The sequence below is a fragment of the Lithobates pipiens genome, unplaced genomic scaffold (assembly GCF_037356315.1).
Source record: "Lithobates pipiens isolate NorthernLeopardFrog02 unplaced genomic scaffold, aLitPip1_a1.2 Scaffold_8, whole genome shotgun sequence".
NCBI lineage: Eukaryota > Metazoa > Chordata > Amphibia > Anura > Ranidae > Lithobates > Lithobates pipiens.
The window spans coordinates 548041582-548055621 of record NW_027507903.1 but is presented as its reverse complement, the minus strand read 5'-3'; the positions used below and the strand labels follow the sequence as shown (position 1 = coordinate 548055621).

Genomic DNA, 14040 nt, shown 5'->3' with positions numbered 1-14040 from the left:
TGAATGAGTATGGGGTACAATTTACCCCTACCCATTCACCTGGTGAAAAAAGTGTAAATAAAAAAACAACACAAGTTTTTAAAATAATTTATTAGACAGCTCTGGTGGTCTTCTGTCTTGGGGGGTCTTCTCGCCGGACTCCTCCGCTATCTTCTGCTCTTTTGCTAGCTCTTTTACTAGCGGAGGAGCCCGGCTTTCTTCTTCTTCGTCGTCGCCGCCACCGTCCGGGGGTCTTCTTCTGACTTCTGGGCCTCCGCTTCGAGCTCTTTTACTAGCGTTGGCCCGGTCTTCTGTTTCTGTCGCCTTCTTCTCTACTTCTCTTCTTCTTCCTTGCGATGGCAGGGACGCGTTGTGCAGAGACATATAGGGACAAGGGTCACTGGGCGATGTCACATGGGGACCCGCCCCTTATGATGTCACAGTCCCAGCATCCGCCGGATAGCCTGATCGTGTGTACGCGGCATTAGAGGTTCTGCGTTGTTGTCAGGTATTTTGTACTTTGTACTTTTGGTTTGCTGTAACAGTACCCTAAAGCTCACTACCATGCTTAACCATTAATCTATCCGCTAAACCTGGTCCTTAAATTGATGTTAAAACCTAATTTCAAAAATTTCAAGAATTACAATAACAAACATATCATACTTACCTGCTCTGTGCAATGATTTTGCACAGAGCAGCCCTGATCCTCCTCTCCTGTGGTCCTCTGCCAACTCCTCCTCTTCGGCGAGTGCTCTCATGGAAAGCGGCTTTCCATTGGGGCACCTGTGTAGGCACCTTCCCAAGCCACCCTGTCTGCGTCTATTGCCACAGAGCGGGCGGCTCAGGCCTGCCCCCCGCTCGGTCGGCACAGCATTTGATTGACAGCAATGGCTCCTTCTGCTATCAATCTGCCCAGGGAGGAGGAAGACAGTGGCGAGAGCCCCTGCTCTCGTGCACATCGCTGGATCAGATTGGGCTTAGGTAAGGATAATGGGGGGCTGGCAGGGATTCTGCAGCACAGAAGGTTTTTCTACTTAATGCATAGAATGCAGTCCTAACTTTATATTCATTTTGAGAGTCTCCCAAATTGGAGCACATATATTGCAGTTGGACAGTCTCCAGCGGGGACTGGAAAGCTCCTGATGCATACCTATCGATCATGTGACAGCCAATCACAGCAGTCACATCACCCGAATTCCCCCCTCCACCTCCCAGCATCTAGAAGTTCTTAAAGGGCCAGAAGGGCGAGACGGGGTTAAGGGCAGGTTTTGGCCATCAAGCCTTAATCATTGGCATTGGCTTTTTTGATTGTTATTCACCTTCAATAATAAAACAATGATTTAGCTGACTTCCATGGCACAAGCCTTTCTCCTTTTTGCATGGCTTTTACATGGAGGTTTGCAGAGACTTCCCAGGCTGAGTGCTGTGTTCTTGAGGCTTACCAGGCATTACATAGGAGGTAGTAGCTCGGATGCACCTGTTCCAGTTAAGGGCAGGTTTTCCTGAAGGGTGCAAATAACAACCACCCCAACCTAACCTTTAACCTGCCTTTGCTGCAAGCAGCACATAGAACGCACATAAAAAAAATAAACAAAAATTTCCAACTAGCCTGAAACAAGACCCAATTGACCCTGTCTATCAGGTCATTTAAAAAATAAAACTACTGAAGCAACCACATCTGCAATGTAATACATTTTTTGTTTTTGTTTTTAATACCACTTTAACGATAAATAACTCCACAATGCTTGCAGCTACAGATATCGGTGGGGACTTGTTTTAAAGTTTTATTAAGGGTTGCTGAGAAAATGATGTAAATATCTGACTGCCCATAGCCCCTAACAAGAGTTCTACTTTACAGCAACACTTTTGCTAGATTGAAAAGCACCAAAAAAAAAAATGTCTCTAAAAAAAGAGAATAAATGCTTATATATATATAATATAATATCCTGCCGTCCACTCCACTGTTCTATTGTAGAGCGAAGAATGGCTGAAAAATTTTCAGCATTTTCACACTTATGCTAATGTTAAAACTAACAAATTACTGTGAAAAGAAGGCACTTCCAAGACTTTAACCATTCTGGGAGGAATCTACTATATAAATCCAAGACACTAATATCCAGTCACACTTACTATGGTTGCCATCTCTCTGCATCCTTCTGAGCCCTAGGAATGGCCCATCACTCTGATGGGGGGGGGGCGGGGGGACTGGTGCCCATAGCAACAAGCTTCCATAGTAATTTCTGCAGCCCATAATAAAAATAGAAACAATCCTGTGAGCACGCCTTTCATGCATTAGTCCCTATATTTATTGCGATCTTGGAGATGGGCTAGTTAAACATCAGTGATCACATTTAGAACAAAGAAAAAGTGCATCCCCTGATGTCAAAGAAAAGTATAGCATTTATATTATAAAAACATTAGTCAAGATGAATACTGTTTTAATATGCTTTTAACAAGCATGTTTGAGTAGATAGCATGGCATGTGCTTAGGTGAAGGGTAATGTACACGGGACGTTTTTACAACCTCTCCTGAACGATTTAACTTGACAAATAGTAACCCACGTTTAAAATGTCCGTTTTGCTACATTTACATGGCACGTTTTGCTGTGTTTAGCAGTGTTTTGCCACGTTTGCATTTAGAAGCGTTTGGTAAAAAAAAAATATTATTATATATATTTTATTCAAAAAAGAAAAACGCCTGTAAAAAGCGTTTGGCACTTGAAATGCCTCTAATCTCAGCGTCTCAAAACTCAACTGCCTAGAAAGGACTATAAACGACCCTGTGTACTGATAACAGAGGAGAGTTCAGGAGCAGTTGAAAAAAATGCCCAACTGCTCCTAAACGTCCGTTTAGCAGCATCAGTGTATATGAGCATACCTCCCAACCATCCCGGATTCCCCATGAAAGTCTCGCTGTGGGACGTCTGTCCCATGTCCCAGTCACCTTCATTCCAGGACAATACAATGTAACGGAATTGCCCCCTTGGCCGATCTGATGCCCCCTAAAAAATGATGCCGCATCGCCGCTGTCCCTCACTGCCAGATGCTACCTGGCTAACTGTCAAAACAACTGGCTGCTAGACACGGCCTGGCGTCTAACAACCAGTGACGTCATGAGGAGGAGGAGAGCGGAGCCCCAGCATTTAGAAGGAGTTGGAGGAGGATTTCTCCTCCTCACGCCTAAGATTTGCCCGACTCCGCCCCTGACCCCGCCCCCAACTCGGGTCTTCCCTGAAGGCTGTTCCTGCCGCTAGAAGAAACGCTCCCTGTACTGCCCTGAGGACGCTCATGGTCACTCTGCTCCCTCCCATACACCGCCCCTCTCCAGTCATGCTGTATAGTCCCCCCATACTGCTCTCCACTACCCCCATTATACTGCCGCCCTCCCATTATACTGCGCTCCACTGCCCCCACTGCTCTACTGACCATGTCCACTGCACTGCTGACAATATCTACTACCCTACTGACCATGTCCACTACTCCACTGACAATATCCACCACCCTACTGACCACGTTCACTGCTTTACTGACCATGTCCACTGCCCTACTAACTGACACCACTGGCGTAACTACCAGCAAAGGTTGCACTTGTGACTGGGCCCTGTCCTTCTGCCACCATGGCGTGGCCCAAGACTGCAAGGAAGGGCTCTGGGCTCGGAGGGAATGGCCCAGGCTGGAGGTCAGGGGGCCCTTCATGGTTTCTTGCACCAGGGCCCTGAAGGTTCTAATTACTCTGCTGCACCCTGTATATCACTCATCTCAGAACCCTGCACTCTGTACATAGCTCATCCCAGAACCCTGCACTCTGTACATAGCTCACCCCAGAACCCTGAACCCAGAATGCACTCCAAACACTGCATGCTTTTAGACTTTTTTTTTAAATGAATGTACTGGGGTTTGTATGTATCCATGAGACTCTTGCTTGTGGAACAATAATAATAGCATATTTTATAGGTACATAGCTTATCCCAATACCCTGTACCCTGTATATAGCTCATCTCAGAACCCTGCACCCTGTATATACAGTGGTGTGAAAAAGTGTTTGCCCCCTTCCTCATTTCCTGTTCCTTTGCATGTTTGTCACACTTAAGTTTTTCGGAACATCAAACCAATTTAAACAATAGTCAAGGACAACACAAGTAAACACAAAATGCAATTTGTAAATGAAGGTGTTTATTATTAAAGGTGAAAAAAAATCCAAACCATCATGGCCCTGTGATTGCCCCCCTTGTTAAAACATACTATAACTGTGGTTGTCCACACCTGAGTTCAATTTCTCTAGCCACACCCAGGCCTGATTATTGCCACACCTGTTCACAATCAAGGCATTACTTAAATAGGAGCTGCTTGACACAGTAAGGTCCACCAGAAGATCCTTAAAAGCTACACATCATGCCGAGACCCAAAGAAATTCAGGAACAATTGAGAAAGAAAGTAATTGAGATCTATCAGTCTGGAAAGGGTTATAAAGCCATTTCCAAAGCTTTGGGAATCCAGCGAACCACAGTGAGAGCCATTATCCACAAATGGCAAAGACATGGAACAGTGGTGAACCTTCCCAGGAGTGGCCGGCCGCCCAAAATTACCCCAAGAGCGCAGCGACGACTCATCCAAGAGGTCACAAAAGACCCCACAACAACGTCCAAGGAACTGCAGGCCTCACTTGCCTCAGTTAAGGTCAGCGTTCATGCCTCCACCATCAGGAAAAGACTGGGCAAAAATGGCCTGCATGGCAGAGTTCCAAGGAGAAAACCACTGCTGAGCAAAAAGAACATCAAAGCTCGTCTCAATTTCTCCACAACACATCTTGATGATCCCCAAGACTTTTGGGACAACATTCTGTGGACCGATGAGACAAAAGTGGAACTCTTTGGAAGGTGTGTGTCCAAGTATATCTGGCGTAGAAGGAACACTGCATTTCATAAAAAGAACATTATACCAACAGTAAAATATGGTGGTGGTAGTGCGATGGTCTGGGGCTGTTTTGCTGCTTCAGGACCTGGAAGACTTGCCGTGATAAAAGGAACTATGAATTCTGCTGTCTACCAAGAGATCCTGAAGGAGAATGTCCGACCATCTGTTCGTGTACTCAAGCTGAAACGAACTTGGGTTCTGCAGCAGGACAATGATCCTAAACACACCAGCAAGTCCACCACCGAATGGCTGAAGAAAAACAAAATGAAGACTTTGGAGTGGCCTAGCCAAAGTCCTGACCTGAATCCTATTGAAATGTTGTGGTATGACCTTAAAAAGGCCGTTCATGCTCGAAAACCCTCTAATGTAACTGAATTAGGACAATTCTGCAAAGATGAGTGGGCCAAAATTCCTCCAGGACGCTGTAAAAGCCTCATTGCATGTTATCGCAAACGCTTGGTTGCAGTTGTTGCTGCTAAGGGTGGCCCAACCAGTTATTAGGTTTAGGGGGCAATCACTTTTTCACACAGGGCCATGATGGTTTGGATTTTTTTTCACCTTTAATAATAAACACCTTCATTTACAAATTGCATTTTGTGTTTACTTGTGTTGTCCTTGACTATTGTTTAAATTGGTTTGATGTTCCGAAACACTTAAGTGTGACAAACATGCAAAGGAACAGGAAAGGGGCAAACACTTTTTCACACCACTGTAGCTCATCTCAGAACCCTGCACCCTGTATATAGCTCATCTCAGAACCCTGGACCCTGTACATAGCTCATCCCAGAAACCTGCACCCTTTATATAGCTCACCCCAGAACCCTGCACTCTGTACATAGCTCATGCCAGAACCGTGTACTCTGTACATAGCTCATCCCAGAACCCTGCTCTCTGTACATAGCTCATTTTAGAACCCTGCACTCTGTACATAGCTCATTTTAAAACCCTGCACTCTGTACATAGCTCATTTTAGAACCCTGCACTTTGTACATAGCTCATCCCAGAACCCTGCACTCTGCATGCAGCTCATCCCGGAACCCTGCACTCTGTACATAGCTCATGTCAGAACCCTGCACTCTGTACATAGCTCATGCCAGCGACGCAGTGCCATATTACAAAAAATGGCCAGGTCATTACGGGGGCAAATCCTTCTGGGGCTGAAGTGGTTAAAAGATCCCTTATGTAATCTGTCACTAAACATATGCTATCACACAGAGGGCTATTGGCAATAAAGTTAAGTTAAAAAAAGTGTAAAAAATTAGGGTACATTCAAGCACAAACCCGCAAAGATTCCAGGAGAATTATTTATGATTAACTCTAAACTAATAGCCTTCAAAGTGTCCTCCCTGGGAAATTTTGGGTACTAAAGATTATTGCTTTTTCACAGGCATACGCAATTTTAAAGGTTGACATGCTGTTTACTTGGTAATACTTCATCTTTTATAGTTTACAAAAAAAATTGTAATATATTGTGTTTATGTGCACTAAAATAAACTTTATTGTAGGGCTGCAAAGATTAATCGATAAAATCGATAATGAAAATCGCTGTCAACAACTTTCATTATCATATAGTGAGTGCGCTTACCAGAGGGTATATGAGTTGGAGCGTTATAATTAGATCGTAGATCACACCAAAATAATCCTCCTTATAATGGGTCAGCACTCCGCATTACAACAGCATTCTTACGAGGATATTCTATTCCATGATCCCAAAAATGGTACTCAGTGGCTCCAAGAGAAAAGAAGGAACCAACATAGCGTAATATTGTTGAGACAATTTATTGTAGATAAAAAGTAGCGCACTTACATGTAAGTCGAATGTATACAGCATGTATAAAAAGAGCATAAAAGCCGGCCGGCAAACAGGAGCCCGTCCTCCTCTCCTACAACGTGGTGGCGTCACTGCATGCCTTCCCAGACGCGTTTCGTCATACCTGACGTTGTCAATGGGGAACGGGCAGCGCAGTGACGCTCCACCTAATATAGCTAATATTACACCCAAGCCTCGTTCTGAGATGCAAGACTTAGTCTCAAAACGCCATTTTGATTGATGGCAAATAGCCCTGAAACGTGTGCGGTCTATCTCATACTGACATATGCAGCAAACCCGCATATGATATGGACCACTATCGCGCATAGGCAATAACTTTATCCCACAAATGTTCCAAATGGTCAAATCGAGGATAAAGATAAAAATAAAAAAAACAGAATAATATATGTGTGTATTAATACCCTAATAGTGTGAGATGGGCAGTGCACCATCCCTACGTTACTTCGCATAGCACGCAGCAACACAAAAAGGATTCAACGTGAATGCGGTATCAGACAGCATCTAATCCATAAAGGAATAGATGCAAAAAACGTATACCCATATTTAATGTCACATAGCTATAATGTATACATTAAGGATGATCCAAAATGTATACCTAAAAAATATTTTAAAATTGTACACTTGACCTAAAACTTTAATAATAACCATTCTCTGGTATATAGAGGGAAATATGGGGAGTATGGAATATTCTATGCATATAAATCTAACAAATAGCCCAATCAAATGGTAGCATAAAATTAATATCCTTATCTATGCCCAATGTTCAGTAATGGCATATGAAAAATATATATATAAAAAATTTTTTTAAATAAAAAACCAAACAAAAAACAAAAAACAAAATATAAAAAATAAAAAATAAAAATAAAAATGAAAATAAAAATAAAAATAAAAATAAAAATTGTATATATATATATATATATATATATATATATATATAACTAAAAAATATATATACATATATATTCCATAGACAAATCCAGCATCTCAAAACCGGCGGGGCCAAAGAAAATTATTATACGTATGTAAAACAAATCTATCCCACAGACCTCAACCTCAACAGGTAATATTGAGACATGCATATGTTAGGTAATAAACAGGGATTTGAAAAATTAAGAATTATCAATGAAAGCATTGACATCGGTATCGATATTGAGCCCAAACGGGGCATAGGTTTTTAGGCAGTGGATCCAGGACATCTCGAGTTTTGAAATTTCTCTCACTAAAGAACTACCCCGCCAGTGAGGTTTATATTTATCAATTCCTAAGAAAAGAGTTTTAGAGGGGTCTTTATTGTGGAACCTCAAGTAGTGCTTAGACACTGAGTGGTTGGGGAAACCAGTAATAATATTAGTTATGTGTTCATTAAGTCTCACCTGTAAAGGACGCTTCGTGCGTCCTGCATATTGCAGCCCACAAGGGCACTGCAACATGTAGACCACCCCAGTAGTAGCACATGTAATGCATGGCTTAATACTGTGGTCCAATCCTGTGGCCGTACTCCGAAAGGTGGTAGTCCGTCTCTGAAGGCAAGAATTCAAAGAACAGACCCTACACTTTCTGCATTTATAAAACCCAGTAAGTTGGTAAAAAAAAACCCTACCTCTGGCCGGAGGATCAATGACATTCGGTGCTAGACGGTTTCGTACTGATGGTGCACCTCTAAACACCACTTGAGGTTTATCACTCACCACATTTTTCAATGTGGCATCGCTACTAACGATATGCCAGTGTTTATTTATCAGTCTTTTTACACTCTTCTGTTGAAGTGAATAGGTGGTTATGAAGGGGACCTTTCCCTGGATGTCATTTACACGTGGGCCCCTCTCAACCAACAGATCACGACGATCGATGTTAGTCACCTCATTAAGGGTCTTAGTCAGAAAATCTTGTTGATACCCCTTTTCTAAAAATCTCAAAGTAAGAACCTCGGCCTGTGCCAAGAACTCGTCAACCCTTGAGCAGTTACGCCTCAGTCTGATGTATTGACTCTTGGGGACTGCTCTAAGCCAGGGAGTGTGATGGCAACTATCGATAGGGATGAACGAGTTCCTATCTATGTCTTTAAAGAACGTTGAGGTGACAAAACGGTCCTCTATCACAGAGATGGTCAAATCTAAAAAATTAATTCTCACCTGGCTTATCTCGTAGCTGAGATGTATGCCCCTTTCATTTTTATTCAAAGACTCTAGAAAGTTCCTTAAATCTCCCTCTTGGCCATCCCATAGGCGGAGGATGTCATCTATATACCTAGCCCACAGGACAATCTGAGGTATATTGTGAGCATAGATGACATCCTCCTCCCACTTGGCCATAAAAAGATTGGCCAAACTGGGGGCATATTTTGCCCCCATGGCTACTCCCATAGTCTGTCTATAGTATTGACTCCCAAACCAAAAATAGTTATGGGAGGCAGCAAATTCAAAGAGGGACATAAGGAAAGTCACCTGCTGGGTAGAGAGTCCAGGAACTCTATCAAGATATAAATGGACCGCCTCAAAACCCAAGTTATGCGGAATGCTTGTATACAGGGAGGCCACATCTGCCGTGACCATCCATGTATCAGGTCCAGCAGACACATTCTCTAAAAGGTTAATAATATGCCTCGAATCTTTAACGTAGGAGGGGGTCTTTTGGACCAAAGGCTGTAAATATGAATCTATATATCTGCCCACCCGGGAAGTAATGGAATCAATACCACTAATAATAGGTCTTCCCGGGGGGCAGACAGGATTCTTATGTAGTTTAGGCAAATAGTACAGGATCGGTGTACGTGGAGCTCTGGGAATCAAAAATAGGCTCTCCTTGTGATTTAAAAAACCCGCCTCCTGACCTACCTTCACCAACTTTTCAAGTTCTTTTGTATAAACAAATTTTGGATCAGAAGGTAATTTGGTATAGGTATTGTATCACTCAAAAAATTGAGTGATACCAATACCTATACCAAATTACCTTCTGATCCAAAATATGGGTATACGTTTTTTGCATCTATTCCTTTATGGATTAGATGCTGTCTGATACCGCATTCACGTTGAATCCTTTTTGTGTTGCTGCGTGCTATGCGAAGTAACGTAGGGATGGTGCACTGCCCATCTCACACTATTAGGGTATTAATACACACATATATTATTCAGTTTTTTTTATTTTTATCTTTATCCTCGATTTGACCATTTGGAACATTTGTGGGATAAAGTTATTGCCTATGCGCCATAGTGGTCCATATCATATGCGGGTTTGCTGCATATGTCAGTATGAGATAGACCGCACACGTTTCAGGGCTATTTGCCATCAATCAAAATGGCGTTTTGAGACTAAGTCTTGCATCTCAGAACGAGGCTTGGGTGTAATATTAGCTATATTAGGTGGAGCGTCACTGCGCTGCCCGTTCCCCATTGACAACGTCAGGTATGACGAAACGCGTCTGGGAAGGCACGCAGTGACGCCACCACGTTGTAGGAGAGGAGGACGGGCTCCTGTTTGCCGGCCGGCTTTTTATGCTCTTTTTATACATGCTGTATACATTCGACTTACATGTAAGTGCGCTACTTTTTATCTACAATAAATTGTCTCAACAATATTACGCTATGTTGGTTCCTTCTTTTCTCTTGGAGCCACTGAGTACCATTTTTGGGATCATGGAATAGAATATCCTCGTAAGAATGCTGTTGTAATGCGGAGTGCTGACCCATTATAAGGAGGATTATTTTGGTGTGATCTACGATCTAATTATAACGCTCCAACTCATATACCCTCTGGTAAGCGCACTCACTATATGGTGACGGGCACTTGTGCGCATTTGAGTGTGTTCAATCACTGTGGTGTCTCCATTTAAGAATACAATTGCTGATCATATGGACTCATTCATGAACTTTCTATGAACGGATTTTTTTGAATTGTTATTTTTTATGCATTTTCTGATTTTTATGCACTTGAGGTGTTTTGATTATATCAATTATTTACATATTAATTATTTATATTTTATTTTCTTATTCCTTTTTTAGAATTGGTTAGAGGGTCGGCGCAGCTTTTTGTATTTTTGCATTATTGTTGGGTGTTTGTATCACATTTATTGCTGCTGCCTATACTACACATTGTTAGTTTGCTTTTTACTGTTTTCACCCAAGCGTGGTTTATCTTTTTCCTTTTAATTTTCATTATCGATTAGTTGGTCTAACGACACCTTCCTCCCTGCCAGTCCCGTCTCTTTCCCAATGAATCCTGTGTTCAAGGCGGCAGCGGTGCTGTTTTCTCATGAGAATACAGCGGCGCTCATGTGACCAGGCACGTCCACCTCTCTCCCCCTCGCTGATGTCAGCTCCCCCCTCAGCCCCTCCCGCTGCTGCTTCGAGGGAATAGACAGAGAGCCGAGAAGCAGCCATGAGCGCCGTGATATAAGGTAGCACTGTATACAATACTCAGTAGTAGTACATTGTGATGACAAGTTGACCAAGTGCCCCTTGATCATTGATCAAGTATTTCTGGGGGGAGAGGTATAGTGCCCCATCATTGGTGTTCGGGGGGGTGGGTGGAATAGTGCCCCATCATTGGTTTTCCTGGGGGGGAATAGTGCCCCATTGGTTTTGCTGGGAGGGGGATGGTGCCCCATTGGTGTTCCTGGGAGGGGAAGGGGGGAATAGTGCCCCATCATTGGGTTCCTGGGAGGAATAGTGCCCCATCATTGGTGCTTCCGGGAGGAATAGTGCCCCATCATTCGTTTTCCTGGAAGGGGGAATAGTAGTGCCCCGTCATTGATGTTCGGGGGGGGGGGGGAGTAGTGCCCTATCATTTGTGTTCCTGGGGAGTTTCTTCTACTATAAACCCCATCATGACAGGATGCCTGTATATGACCTGTGTGTACCTGTGTTTTTTTTTCAATATTATTTGAAATAAACAATTTTTTTATGTCTCACCTGCCTCCCCTGACTGCTTGTCCCTGGTACAGACAGTTGACACATGTCACACAAAGACGTTGTGCTTATTCATAACCCCTTGTGAATAAGCACAGCATCTTTTCTGTGAAACGTGTCAACCATCTGTACCTGTAATTGTCCTGTGTGTGTCACCTTGGGATGTTGTAATAAATTGACTCAGGATTAGGTATGGTGTGCAGCCATTTCTTTCTCTGATAGCAGATCTGCTAGTTTACAATCTGCATGCAATCTGCCAACACACAATGCAATTGCATACAGATTGACAGGTATGAGCCCTAGCTTATTACACAGTATTAATTTTACAATTTAATATCTTGAAAGTGGGCAGTGCATAAAGTAAATAAAAAAGAAAAAAAAAAAGAATTATGTAGCGCCGGCTCCTGACGAGCACGTGCTATATGTTTTTTTCAATTTAATACTCCTAAAATCACAGTTGGGTTTTGGGGTTAATTATGCCAAATTATGGTTTCAGTTCCAGTCTTGCTGGGTTGCACTGGGTTCTCCTTGGCTACAGGTGTTGCTGTCACCACTGGAAAGTGCAAGAACACAGGTTAGCTAGGTGTATTGAATGACATTCTTTCTCGGAACCAGCCCAGTGGGAGTGTCATCCTGCTGTGCATTCTGGGAGAGGGTATTTAAGGTACTGACATCACGTGCTTCTGGGTTCCGGTCCAGTAGATTCTTCTGTCTGTTTGGTCCTGGTCCTCCTGACCAGCTCCCAGGGGCCCTCATGGCCTGGGGTGCGGATCCATCCAATTCGGAGTCTTGGGGCTGGATAGCCCGAGGCGAAGTAACTGAAAGGAGAATTCATAGGTGGTCCGATGCCGTTTTACCTGTGGAGAGGCCCAGCAACTGGAGAAGAATCCAGAAAAGGACTCTTCGGGAGGAGGCTATGCATAAGGCTGGCTCTTTCAAAGGAGCCTGGAGGCTCAGTTGAAGGACACTAAATGGATTTACACTCATACGGTATCGTAGGACCAGCTGCGAGATACTGGTACCATATGATAGTTCTCTAAATTTACCTACGCTCCTCAGTTGCATTCAAGTCTGTGGCAGAGACTTTGTTCAAGTGTTCTACATTGAAGTCTGTGGTAGAGACTTTGTTCAAGTGTTCTACATTGAAGTCTGTGGTAGAGACTTTGTTCAAGTGTTCTACATTGAAGTCTGTGGTAGAGACTTTGTTCAAGTGTTCTACATTCAAGTCTGTGGCAGAGACTTTGTTCTACTTAAACACTCTATCGGCTGCTTGGCATAGTGAGAGGTCTATCCGGTAGCTGTGAGAATCCAGTTGTGAATGGTAATTCTCTGGATTTCTATCGTGAAAAACGTTCTACTTCTGCAGTTCTAAAAAAAGTACCTGAACTTCCTTCCTAACCCTCTACCCCTCATTTAAGAGACTGTGTTATCTTTTAAATAAATATCCTGAAAGGAGGATCCAGTGTTGGTTTCTGCAGTTCTTTGGGCCATCTACCACAGGAAACCCCTAGACGCATACGAGGTCAAGAAGGTAACGGTAAGCCCAACAAAACCAGCAGCTCCTTTGGGGGTCAGTGCTACAATTACAAAAAAGACAAAAAGACATACACAATTGGCTATTCACTATGAAAATAAAAAAGACTAAAAACAGAAATAAGTCTCTGAAGTCTCTCCTTTGACAGAAGCATGTTGAAAACCATGTGGACGTTCCCCAGTCAGAGGGATCGGCTTTGTAGGAATCACCCCGTTCATATCCCAAGCTTATAATATTTCCTCCCCCACGTGCCTCTTCCCCTGATTTATCTGTCAAGAGCAATGGTACAACCATCCACCCATCCCCACATACCAGGGTGTTAGGTGTTATCCTGGACTCTGAACTCTCTTTTTGGACCCACATCCAATCACTTTCCAAAGCTTGCCACTTTAACCTCCGCAACATCTCCAAACGTCTTCCCTTTCTAACCAATGAAACCACAAAGCTCCTGATTCACTCCTTGGTTATCTCTTGCCTCAACTACTGTAACTCCCTCCTCATTGGCTTACCTTTAAATAGACTATCGACCCTTCAGTCCATCAGGAATGCTGCTGCCAGACTCATCCCCCTTACAAACCACTCAGTGTCTGCTACCCCTCTATGCCAATCCCTCCATTGGCTGCCACTCGTCCAGCAAATTTAATTCAAAATACTAACAGTAAGTTACAAAGCCATCCACAACTCTGCCCCCAGCTACATCACTAGCCTAGTCTCAAAATACCAACCTAGTTGCCCTCTTCGTTCCTCCCAAGACCTCCTGCTCTCTAGCTCCCTCATCACCTCCTCCCATATCCACCTCCAGGACTTATCCCGAGCCTCGCCCATCCTCTGGAATTCGCTACCCCAATCTGTCAGACTGTCTCCAAATTTATCCACTT

At 43.4% G+C, this 14040-nt stretch overlaps 1 protein-coding gene across 1 annotated transcript in view; it reads left to right on the top strand.

The window, feature by feature from the left end:
• The window catches only part of DOK2 (docking protein 2), a 68236-nt gene that overhangs the window by 27179 nt on the left and 27017 nt on the right, over positions 1-14040 (top strand). The window lies entirely within an intron of this gene.